This window comes from Polypterus senegalus, chromosome 10 (assembly GCF_016835505.1).
Source record: "Polypterus senegalus isolate Bchr_013 chromosome 10, ASM1683550v1, whole genome shotgun sequence".
In the NCBI taxonomy this organism is placed as follows: domain Eukaryota; kingdom Metazoa; phylum Chordata; class Cladistia; order Polypteriformes; family Polypteridae; genus Polypterus; species Polypterus senegalus.
This window is the reverse complement of record NC_053163.1, coordinates 65,171,746-65,184,565: the sequence shown is the minus strand read 5'-3', so window position 1 is coordinate 65,184,565 and position 12,820 is coordinate 65,171,746. Positions and strand designations below refer to the sequence as shown.

The 12,820-nt window shown below is 36.2% G+C and overlaps 1 protein-coding gene across 5 annotated transcripts in view; it reads right to left on the bottom strand.

Moving 5' to 3' along the window:
* frmpd3 (FERM and PDZ domain containing 3) overlaps positions 1-12,820 on the bottom strand; it is a 781,596-nt gene that overhangs the window by 619,650 nt on the left and 149,126 nt on the right. For 4 of the 5 annotated variants that reach the window (XM_039765859.1, XM_039765862.1, XM_039765863.1 and 1 more), the window contains exon 2: positions 3,332-3,501. The exons of the other annotated variant lie outside the window; for it this stretch is intronic. The gene's annotated coding sequence lies outside the window, so the exon portion shown is untranslated. The remainder of the gene's footprint in view (positions 1-3,331; positions 3,502-12,820) is intronic. 5 annotated transcript variants of the gene reach the window in all.

Here is a 12,820-nt window from a genome sequence, read left to right as displayed (position 1 = left end):
GGTGAAGTTCATATTCACACTGAGAAGCTTGTCTTGGAGAAGCTCTGGTATGAATGCATTATATACTGAACTAAAATCCAAAAACAGTATCATCCTGGAGAGTCTAAATGGTACAAGATGCAGTGGAGATCAATGTTTACTGTGCTTTCAACTGACCTGTCAACCCAGTGTGCAAACTATTGTGGGTCAAGACTTGAGATCCTGAAGAATTAGACGTTTAAATGTCTTGGTTATTACAGACGTCAACGCCACTGGCCTGTGATCATTAACAGAAATATTTTACTTCTTCATCAAAGGGATGATTGTGGATTCTTTCAAAGAGGCAGTATCCTTGCATTAAGCTACAGACTGAAAGAAAATGTGCCGCCATAGTAATAATCCAGGCACATATAGCAGTTGGGGTTTTGGCCAGAGCCACCTTGATGTCGCACACATACTTTTTTGCTTGATGTTTGATGTTGACTAGCTGTCCCATCCATGATGAGAGAGCTTCTTTTTAATGCCATTGTTTCAGTATCAGATACTGACTTGGCACAGCTCTACCAGGTGTTGATGCATCACAAATCTAGATTAACAAAATACATAAATTGTACAGAGTGTTGGGTTTGAATCCTATGCCTGAATGTACTGGTGCAGAGTTTCCATGTTGTCCATTGGTCTGAGTGGGGTTTTCATTCAGTAAATTAAATTTTTCTCCCATTGCAGATCGGGAGAGCTCGTGATTCAGAATTGGCTCTGTGTGTGTGGATGGGCCTTGTCTGGGGCTGTCCTGTTGGCAATGGCTCGGAGTCTCCTGTGAACCTTGTGTTGTTTAATCAAGGTTAAGAATTTTATGTAATTTTTACTTTTGTGTTGATAGTTAATGACATTACCAGACTAAAGACATTTCTAGGCAGCAAGCAGACATGAAGCTAGTGACAGAAATTTCAATTGGATTCAGCAGCATTAATTAAATTTCATTCTTACTATTTAAGAAGGGTGATTGCTTCTAATTTTAATTTAATGTAGGATCCCTAATACAGATGCTGAAAGGCTGCATGCTTTTAATCAAACAAGTTTCTTAATTAAAAGTACATTTTAGTATAAATGGAACACGTCATTTAATTAGATGACTTGTTCCCGCTTGTATTATCTGTATTCTGCTATGTGCAAAATTCAGATTGGTGTGTAATTTTCTTTCCTGCAAAAAATAAACATAATCATTTCTGAATCAGTATGGGCTGGTATCACTCCATCTCACCACTTTCTGTCTTTCTAGATATTTTATTCTAACTGCTAACATTTGGTGAATACAAGTGCAAAGTAGCCTACGCTAGCTGCTCCATTGCTGTTTTATACACCATCATTATGCATTCTTTTTTAAGACAAAACAAAGTATTTTTTAATCTTAATAGGCAGGTGAAGTAAAATTAAACAAAAAAGGTGTAGTAAGTAAAACTTAAATGGGATAACTCATTTGGAAATGTGGTGTTTTTTTTTAAATAGAGTAATAGCCTTACTGCTTGAGAAAAGGATTGGTTAACTGGAAGCCAAGTACAGAACTGCATACTGAAAAAGGATTTCCCTTTGGTTGGATAAAAATGTGTTCACAGCCCATTTTAATGTTTGTGTCCATTAATGTTTACAGTGACAGGGATGTAATTAATGAGTAACAAGACAGTACAGCATTGCGTAAATGCTCTGATGGCATGACGCCCAACAGTGCTTTAAAGCATCCATACAAATATTGGCAAATGGAACCAGGAGAAGAATCCAACAAGGATACTAATATCAAAGATGGGTATGTTACAAGTCAGCTGCAAACACAGTACAGTATTTTTCTATATGTATAGACTTTCCAGGCTAGCAGTTGGAAAGAATTAAGGGATTATTAGAAATAACCTAACTTATGTTTTAGTATTCTTATATCGTCAGATCTCCTGTTGGATGATTGCGGAGCTCAATCATATAATACTAATATGTATATCTTGACTAGAAGCTGTGCAAATGTAACTAGGCAAAGAATACAAATCCCATTTAGTAAATTATATACATACTACAGATATTAGTGTCAGTAGAACTTGAATAATTTAGCTGTAATTGAAATCCCTGGAGGATAAAAGCATGCTTTTCACGGACTGGAGATCAGAGGGTTAATGTCTGCCATTTGAGCGGATTTTAGTCTTAAGAATCGAAAACACCACATCTAGTATGGCTCATTTAAGACAAAGATTGCAACGGAGGAGGGAAAAATAAACTGTAAAGAAGTTCAAAGGCTCTTTATTACATTTAATTTAATTCAAAGCTCATTAAGTTGGATGTGCAGATCACTTTTTATATCATTCTGAATAAGGCAGACGCAATGCATTATATACTGCAATGATTTTTATGTTACATCCAAATTATTCTCTAAAAACAGCCTAGTTCAGATTGTATTTTTCATAAATTAGTCCTACATTGGAGTTGGTATTAAATATTTACAGCATTAAGTTTTTAAATGTTGTGGATGCCACAGGAGGGCGTCTCAGAGGTTGATTCCTTGCCAGGACAGGACACCCTGATAAAAGAAAATGGAAGGACAGGCTCACTGAGTGGAAGGGAACAAAAATCCTTACCCAGCAGTAATGCCAGTTTGTCGGGAGGACCAGGAGAGACACCAGTATCCGAGTACTATATCCTCAAATTCACTACACGATTTGGGTGCTTTTCATATACCCAAATGGCATCATGGAAATTGGAGTTCCGGAATACAGCCCTGCTGGGTTCCATGGGTGCCATCTGGGGGCACTGCAGGGGTACATGGTCCCTACTTTGTGGGACTACCATATAACCCGGAAGTACTTCCTATGGACCTTGTCCTACCCCTGGAAGTAGAAAGATAAAAGGAGAGCTGCGTCATCTTGACCAGGCAGTCAAAGTCAGGAGGAGGTGAACAAGGCTTGAAGAAAAGGGATTGTTTTCTAGGTGGCTTAGTTTGGTTGTCTTTATTTTGTCTGTGAAGATAACATTTGTTAATAAACTATATTTGAGCCCATGACTGGTTTCGATGTGACTGTGTTGTGTATTTGGGTCTCAGTGGTGTACCCTATTAGTTACTATGTGTAACTAGCTAAAATGTATATTGTTAACATGGTTGTCCATGCTAATTTCCCTTGAGTTTGTACCTTTATCTGTGTTGATTCTGCACATTTTGTGCAGTAAACCTCTGTCGCATCTGAAATATAGTCCTGTCAACCACAAAGAAGGTAACAACCCAGTAAAGAGAAACATTTGGAAAAGGCAAAAATTAAGGTTTGACTTGGGTCACTACAAAATTGTTTCCTAGCATCATTATGGTATTTCTAGTACTTACCCAGAGATGTTTGCAATATGTTGCCTTTTTATAATGATAAAATATTATATGGCTTCCACACAAAATTCTTTTCAACACGTAAAGCTCCAAGTCGAAATACATGCCTCTGATGTTCTAAACTAATACTGAATGCCAGGATTATTGTAGGCGTATCAGCTCCTCATTGCCACCTAACAAAAGAAAAAAAAAAAGAAACAAGTGACTGCTTAAACATGAACACTGCAGGACTTAACTAAACCAAAGCTTTTGAGGATAACAAATTAGCACAGCATTATGTTAAGCCAAGGAAAGACAACTTACAGTAAATGCAAGAAAAGGCTAAAACTGCCAAAACAAACTATAAACATTTGTCATAATTGTAAAAAGAAATACATTTGTAGCTCTATTAATTTTTAGCATTGAATAAATGCTTAAAGAACATTTGCTTAAACAAGTGTTAATGTGCCTGCTTTTTAATAGAGACATTCTAGTAAAGGATTTCATATCAGCCATAATACCTTTTTCCTCAACTAGTATGAAATGAAAAATGTATTTTAGGCAGATTGAATGAAGTATTATAAGATACCATGATATAACAACATAACATCTAATTACTCTATGGTAAACTTTGTCGGTGTTACAATGTATCCGTAAGATCACACATTTCAGCCATATTCCTGGAAAACTGATAAATGAAATTAAATTTAATAGCAGAAATAGAGACAAATTAATTTGACCATAATGAAATAAAAATGTGTCATTCAGACAACAGTAAAATATTTGTTTTTGTCACTCTGATAGTGGGCATCTTCATTCTTGCAACTGTGCAAGATTTTAAGAAGAAATAAAGTATTTACCTGCTTATAAGAATCTTAAAAGGTTCAGTATAGAGGAGTTGTCCTAGACTCTCCAAAAGTCTGACACTCGGTGCAGTGTTCCATTACCAACTATTACTTGGCACCAATAATGCTTTGTAGATAAGAAATTGTACAGCTCAATAAATTACTGCATTTTGTGTTTATAAAGTTGTTTTGTTAAAATATAAATACATAGCTTCCCCTATTTTTTAACCCAAAATTTGATTAATTGGTCGTGTTATTTAGTATCACATACATACACATTGGGGACAGCTTAAGGGCTCAGATAATGATAATCTTTCATCAGATGGTGGTAATTAATAACACCTGGGGCCTCATGCATAATGACGTGTGTAGAATTCACACTAAAACATGGCGTATGGACACAAAAATTCAGATGCACAAAACTGTGCGTAAGTCAACATAAATCCCGGTCAGCATGAAAAGTACCGCTTGTGCACACGCCTGCCACCCCAACTCCTCCCAGAATTTTTCATATTTTAATTTGCAAATGAATATAAATAGCTCTTTCCGTTAAGTGTTCAGTTAAAAGACAGTGGAAAAACCAGGGATGTCCATCCATCCATCCATTATCCAACCTGCTATATCCTAACTACATGGTCACAGGGGCCTGCTAGAGCCAATCCCAGCCAACACAGGACGCAAGGCAGGAAACAAACCCCGGGCAGGGCGCCAGCCCACCACAGGGCACACTCACACACATACACACGCACACCAAGCACACACTAGGAACAATTTAGGATCACCAAAGCACCTAACCTGCATGTCTTTGGACTGTGGGAGGAAACCGGAGCACCAGGAGGAAACAAGCAGTGATGTGAATCTAAAACATAAAGGGAAATGACACAGGAACAGCAGCACTGCTTTGATGCTGGGTGCCTCCAGTTTGTAAAACCGAGCCAAAAACCTGCATATGCCATTGATTGAGCTGGCATGAGAATGTGCGTGGCTTTACGCCAAGTTTAGTTCTTATATATATCACGATGTAAGTATGGAAATGGGTGTACACACCATTTATACATGAGGACCCTTGTCTCTTCCTCCATGCAGACTGGAAGACTAACCAGCCTTGACATCACTTCCAGGGTCAGTCCACTTGGGTCTGTCTCTTCCTGATGGAAGTCCTTACTACTGGAAGGTCCACCATCTTGAAGCAGTCATTACTTAGACTCACTTCTGTCTAGGTGATTATTTTTCTTAACACATTTGTAAACCCCATTTTCTTTTTCTATTATATGAGGTTTGCCCATGGGTGTTCCAACACTTTATGCATGTCTGCGATTTTTGTTACATTTGGTACATTCAGTTATGCTCAGATTCATGAACAATGGCAATATTTCTTGAGTGGATGTATAAATGTCTTTCTAAAAAATTTTAAATTCTGTTTATACCTTACTTCTGAAGATAAGAAAAAATTATATTCTTCATAGAATCCATAAATGAGCATTATAGGATATTTTTGATGGAAAAACATTACATTAATGGGATTAATAGGAAATAATAGGAAAACTATTTTACTATGTATACCAAATTTATATCATATTCTTTGGTTATACATGATAATATCCACATGCTGCTGGTGTTAGGATGGCTTATATACCAACACAATGTTATTTGCAACAAATAATAATAGTGACTAAAGGATAATCCAAACTGCTAATATTAATAATTGATAATCCATACTCAGAACAACATAGCAAAATTTTCCTTGATGAATGGTTTCTTACTTAAGACTTATAATTTATATGATTGATGATATGGGATAAATAATTTATACTAATGTATTTTTACTTTCATTTTCATTGCAATACACTGTACTAATTTCACTTCACCAAAATATTTTTGTTGGATTTGCCTATGTACCTCTGTGATGTTAAACCATAGCTACATGAGTGAAGACCAGAATGTGGAATTAAACCAAAGAATGCAGATTCATAATGTTTCAAAGCTGATTCAGAAAGTTTTCGCTACGTCTAAAGTCGAGATTGTTAAAAAATGTCATACTTGTAATCCTTGAAACATGGCAATCATACAAATATGTAGACAGTCATAACTTTCACAAGTAGCGTGATATCAGTAAGTCCATAAAACATGTTTGAATAGCTAACATGTAAATTATCAGAGTATCTCAGGTTCCTGACTCAACTACATGCATTAGCTCCCCACACAGCTTTCTCCAGACTAGACTGAAGACTCTTTTTTGTTTCCCATGGCCCATCATAGTAAGGCATGCCCTTAGTCTGAAAATGCACTCCTTTGGTGTTCTCTGCACATCTCTGATTCCTTCTCTGGCTGTTTGGAGCATAGTAACTAAAGCTGCACATGCTGCTCCAGCTGTGGTCCCAGTTGGACATGTGGAAATTTCTAATCCTCGTAACAATAACCAAATATGACATCTCTTGTTGCTGTACACAGAAGAACAACCATATGTATCACTGGAACAAAAAGTATGTCCTGCTATGATAGGCTAAAGGAACCAAACTACTTTGGTCTTGGTGTGTGAGAATTGCATGAGGACCTAATCTCATTCTTCAAAATTCTCACAGACTAAACTGAAATTTCCTATGTAGTCAGCTCTCATTTTGTCAAGTGGTCTGGTAAAGAAAAGACATGTCCACCAGTGTTTCTGCCACATTAAGTCAAGGCATGGACTGTTTTATGAGAATTCTTGTGGGCTTACAAAGTTCTAACCCTCTGGCTTCTGAGGCAATTTCAATTACTCATTTGCTTTCAATCTTTCTCAGTTTAAAGCTACCATGCTGTTAGCAATTAGTTCTGAGGTTTACGGAATTCAAATATCTATTTATTTTCTGTACTTATGTAGCTCAGTTGAATTTCAGGGTTGCTACAATTAATTGGCCTCTGTCCCTTTAACAGACCTCTACTCTGCACCGTTGGAAGACCTGCAGCTAGTAAGAGTGTAGGTTATTGTCATTAAAGAGACTAAATGTCTTTTATTGGTCAGTGGGCAGCCACATCCAGTGACCTGCTGTGATGGGTAGACTTTGGGGAATGTGGCTGTTTCCTAAAAAAGGAGAGACAGGTGGAGCAAAAAGGAAGAGTATGTAGTAGAGTGCCTACACTCATGAACAAAAATTAAAAGAAACAAATAGAAGAGAAAGAAGACAGAAAAGCAATTTTAGCCAAGCTGTTGAAACATTAGTAGTACAGAACTAGCAGCAGTATATAAGTAATTAAATAAGAAACCTGCTGATGTCTGTACAGTATACGTCGCTTTTGTAAGATATCCCGCACAACGTGTCTGTTTTAATTTGCTATACTGGAAATTATTGAAAAGTCTGGTACAATTGAGGATGCCACAGTGTCCAGTTTGGAACAGACAGTTTTCCTATTTGCAGAAGAACATTTTCACTGGTGCGGTGTGCAGAACTCTTTAGTCCATTTGGGAGAGATGCTGTTTGCTAAACACTGGGCTTCTGCATTGTTTAAGACGGTCTCATTCAGCTGAGATGGTTATTGTACGCCTTGGCAGAGGTAAATTTTTTTTTTGTATTTTGAGCTCAGTTGAGTGAAGAGGCCCCTTGATTGTTTTCTGGCCACAATGTTCACAAGCTTCGGGGATAGGCCTGCAATTATTGACTTGATTTAAGTCTGTGACTTGCTGCTGAACTTAACGTTATAAGAGTTTCAGATTAATGTATATGACCTACCACTGAAATTGATTCCTTTACAAAAGTTTGTGATTAATACTTTGGTTCTTATATGTCTGTACTGTATTATAGTGGTTACTTTTATGTTAAATAGTGGATCTACTACGGATATTTTTAAGAAGGGATTCATTCAACACACACCTCTATTTTTATCATTATTTTTAATATTGTTTTAAAAGTTGTTTTATTTATTCAATAAATGTTCTTTCTAATTTAAATTCTTTTGTATTCTCTATCATGTTATTAACAGCTTATGATATGTGTATGTTTGAGTTGAACTGAAGCAACTGTAGATAAATGTGAAAGTTTTTACATTGTTATTCTCTAAGAACATTAGTGACAGGAGAGGATTAATTTAGATGTATATTGGTTAAATGCAGGAGAAGAAACTCAGAGCCCTTTCCCACGTTACCCTTAGGTATCAGTAGCAAGGCATTTAGACGTAAGGGGAGTCAAACTTATTTATTTCAAATCATTATTACATCTTGCCTGAAAAATGGGCCTGAGTTGCTTTGAAAGCTTGCATATTGTAATCTTTTTAGTTAGCCAACAAAAGGTGTCATTTTGCTTGACTTCTCACTATTTCAAATCAAAAAGAGAGATAAGGCCTGTCTTTCATTACTATATGTAATGCAATGCAATGCACGAAACTAACCTTGAAATGATGACAATTAATCACAGGGAATAGTCTCACACACTCCCATCTTATAGTAGCATAACATGCACATCCAGTAGAAGTGGGAACAAAATATAATAACCAAAGAAAACCCCAAGTAAATGGAGGAGAAATATGTAGGCTTCACACAGATAGTGGCAGGGATGTGCAGGGATTTGAGCCCAGGTCTTTAGACCTATCAGTGTTAATCTCAGTACCACAATTTTTCTGTTATTAAAATATATATTAAACCAGTAATGGTGCACTGCATGATGACATGCAGTAAATACACTTGACTTGAGCATTCATAATCTTTCTTCCTCAGAGGTTGATGCGCTTGCTACTTCCTGAGCTGCTCTTCTTTTCTCCACCCTAGTGACCCACTTCTTCTCTTCTTTTGTCGGCATCTTTTTGAGTTAAAACTGATTAAGTCAGTGTTTGTGTTGCAATTGCTTAGTTCGTTTTCTTTAATTTTTCACTTTAGCTGGCCCTTAAGTCTTCAGTCTGCCTCAAGAATGATTTAAGATATGATGAGGTAGGTGAAGTGATGGCGATGGTGGTAGAGATGAGAATGGCACCCTGCTGCCCAGTGCTGAGAATTGATTCTACAATAAAAAAACAAATAAATAACCTTGGAGGTCAATCATCATCTCGAAAGCGTATTGTAGACGTCACGTAATATTTGTGTACCAAATTTCAGGTCAATAGTTCAAATGGTTTGTGAACTACAGGTGATTTAAAATCCTGGACAAACAAATGGACAGCCATGGTAGCGTATTATATAACAAGATATTTTGTTATTATTCCTATTTTCAGTGAAGTTTAATCTCATCTTCAGATATTCTTGCTATTGGTTGAATGAAGCCCAATAATGCCTATTATCATGGCAGTTGCTGTCATTAAAGCTAGCTCTGTAAAAACAATAATGGCTGTATTTCAAAGTCAAAAAACTCATTTAGGTAAATACTAGACCAGAGTTTTGCAGAGTAAGATAAGTACAGAATTATGTTTACTAGAACTGATTGGATTTAAACCAAAGGATCCACATGTTAATATCTGTTTCTCTATATGTACTGCTGTAATCTATCTGCTGTATTAGGGAAGATCAGGTGTATTTTTCCTCTTGTGTCCAAGAGTTTTTTATATTGTGAATTATGACACAACAATAAAAGTATTTACACCAGCTTTTCAAATTCATTAAATACTGTTCCTGGTCTTGTTTGTGTCTATCATTCCGACTCAGTCAGCACTTCGCTCTTGCAGTAAAGAAATTTCACTCCCTCTCAATCTTCGCTTGCTGTATTTCACTGGTCATTTAAATTAAGGGGTAGTAGTCAGCTTTCAGCAAAACAACAAGCAGAATGTTTCAGGGGAAATGCTGTTGAGAAGATTGTTTTGGAGATTACAAGTTAAAGGTTGCCTTTCATATGACTGGGTGTAAAGACGTTTCCATCCGCAGATAAACTCATTCAGATCTCTGCTACTCTGACATGCCACACGCAAAGGTCTTGGAATGTAATACAGTGTAGTTTTTCCTATTCTCTGTAATGTCTGAAGAGAAAGAAAGCATGGAAAGAAAGCTCTCAATCATGATAAAAAATAAATCTAAAACAAACATCTAAATGCAGAATGACAAAAATTTCTAGAGGATTACTTTTTTTTTTGTATTATAGCAAACTTTTTATTAATATTTTAGAGTCATGAACATATTTAAGAAAACAAAGTTACAGAATAAAAATACATTTAATGAACCTTATGATGAACACTAAAATGGCAAACATTATGCATACAGAAATATAATATTTTGACGAGGGGTGTGGTTGACTAGGAGTTGCTAGGCACAGGAAAAGGGATCCTGTCACCATCACCTAAAAGAGACAACAAAGTACAATCTGATATCATTAAGTTTCTGTTGTTCTGGGACTGTCATTTTGTTCTGCCAAAGTAGACTGATTTTTATTTCAGGACTAAAAGAGTGCACGCTGGGGTCAAAACCAAAGAGACAAATGGCCAATCCAGAAACGTGAACCAACAACTGGAATCATAAATCAGAAAGTAAGTCAAAAAAACAAAAATGAAAATGTCAAGAAGTGCATGTTAAGTCTTTTAATTTAATTAAAACACCGATATCCACATTGGGTCACATTGATGATGGCAATCATTGTGGACTTCTGAAAGGTTGAATCAGCAGCACATGGTGCGGTTTTGTGATATTTGCATAAATATTCAAAATGGTGCCATGGTAAGACAATAAAAAGTTACTAAATCAAGAACCAAGATAGGACAAAATAAATGCCTTAATCAAATTCGTTAACCACCCAGAATAACCACCAAAGATTCCCACTAAATCCTCAGGAAAGTGTTAAAAAGAAAACAAAAAACAAATTAACAACACATCAGCTTCAAACTCAGAACTTAACATCATAAATCAGGTAGTGCGTGAAACATCATGCAAAATACTGTTTGGATAAAAAAAAGAACCTCTCCTATTTCATTTACCAAAATACATACAAAATTATTCAAATGTGAAGGGAAAAATGTAGCCATCGATTACATTTCCAAGGTAACACTTTAAAAACCTGTAAATAAAAACATCAAGTCATCTGCTATTGTACACAAGTTAAAATTGATTGTTTAAAATGTGAAAGATTGTCTTGGACCCAAAACTCAGATGTTGCACAGGTAACAAAACAAATCAAATTTGTTGATATGCCAGTGCAGGAAGAACAGCTCTGTCAAGAAATGGTAAAACCTGTTAATGCACTGCGTGCTCTGCGAGGTCAAACGGCAGGAAGATGATCAGCATGAGAGACAGACTTTATGAAAAATAATGTTTGTGGAAAATTCTCCACAAGATAGGCAATTGTTTAAACTTATTCAATAAATCAGAGAATGGAAGTATGTTTTCTTGTTTTGTATTTTCCTTGGCATTCTTCCTGGGCTGGACATGCTACCTAATTCTTATTAACTTTATAAATTCATCATTTTACTTCCTGTGGCTTACTTTGCATTATTTATTCCACTTATGGAGAGATATCCCAGGTGAATGCTTTCCTGCTACAATATCTAAATATATACTTAGCAGAAATGGCACTTCATCAAGAGTTGTTTCCTTGCATCCGATGCTTTGTATGGCCTACTCAAGGCTCTGTATTGGTATTAGATATTTTTTCTTAGGTTACCTCAAGTATTCTATGATTTTTCAGCTGTTAAAGAAATGTAACAATGTACCAGATTATGGAGGTGAAAACCAAACAAATCAGCTTAAAAAAACTGGTAGACCTAACTACTCTACAGCAATATAACTGAGTCTGGTTAAATCAAGTAATTTCCTGCATCGTGCTATAGTGCTGAAGACAGTCATAATAAGATAATAAGATGGAGAGAAAAAACTATGCAGAAAAATAAAGAAGAAACTGGAACACATTAAATAACATCAAAAGAAGTCAAAATGGTTAAAAGAAGGAATTAAGCAGATGATGTTAACCACCCTACACACCATAACTAACTACTGGTAATAATGTATTACTATTATTAAGTACATAATTTGATAGTCGAAAATAGCATACAGGAAAGGCCGACACATGCCAGAGGCACACCCAGCAGTTCTCTGGAGGAGAGAAGGAAATATGTACCAGAAGTCATTAGTATGTTGGGACACCAGGGCATGTGAAAATGCATTGGCAGGAACTGTTACTACATTTAAGCTGGTACATCATACCTGAGCCCTGGGGGCCTAAGTCTCCATGATAATGAAATTTTGTCACTCATTTGGTCATTTTTTCATGTTATTTTTCATAAATTATTAACAAAATATAGTTGCAGAGACCAGGGCTAGATCTTACATGGGATAGGTGGTCACATTGTGTTGTCAAAGTCTTCCATTCGGACTGAACATCCCAGTTAGAACATCACATGACTCTCCATTCTCCAGCAAGGCAGATAGAACGTTTAGTCTGTTGGCTGCCATTGAAGGAATTCTGAATCCTCTTTGAAGTATGACTTTGGACAGGTAAATGTAAAGGTATGTTCAAATCATCCTGCCTAATTAATATAGTGACATTAGGTTATGTTCTCACTGGTTTTTTTTTTTTTTTTCATTTTAAAACTTTGTAACTTTGGCCTCAGGAGATTTTTCTTAAAGCAATCTGATGACAATTGGGGTTAGTTGATATGAAGTGATTGGGGATACACTTAATGTGTACATAAAATGTCAGTCTCCTAAGTAAAAAATGTCATCTTCCTTACTGCCATAGGGGCAGTGATCCCTATCAGAGTAATGGATACAGAGGAAGGTTTATAGACA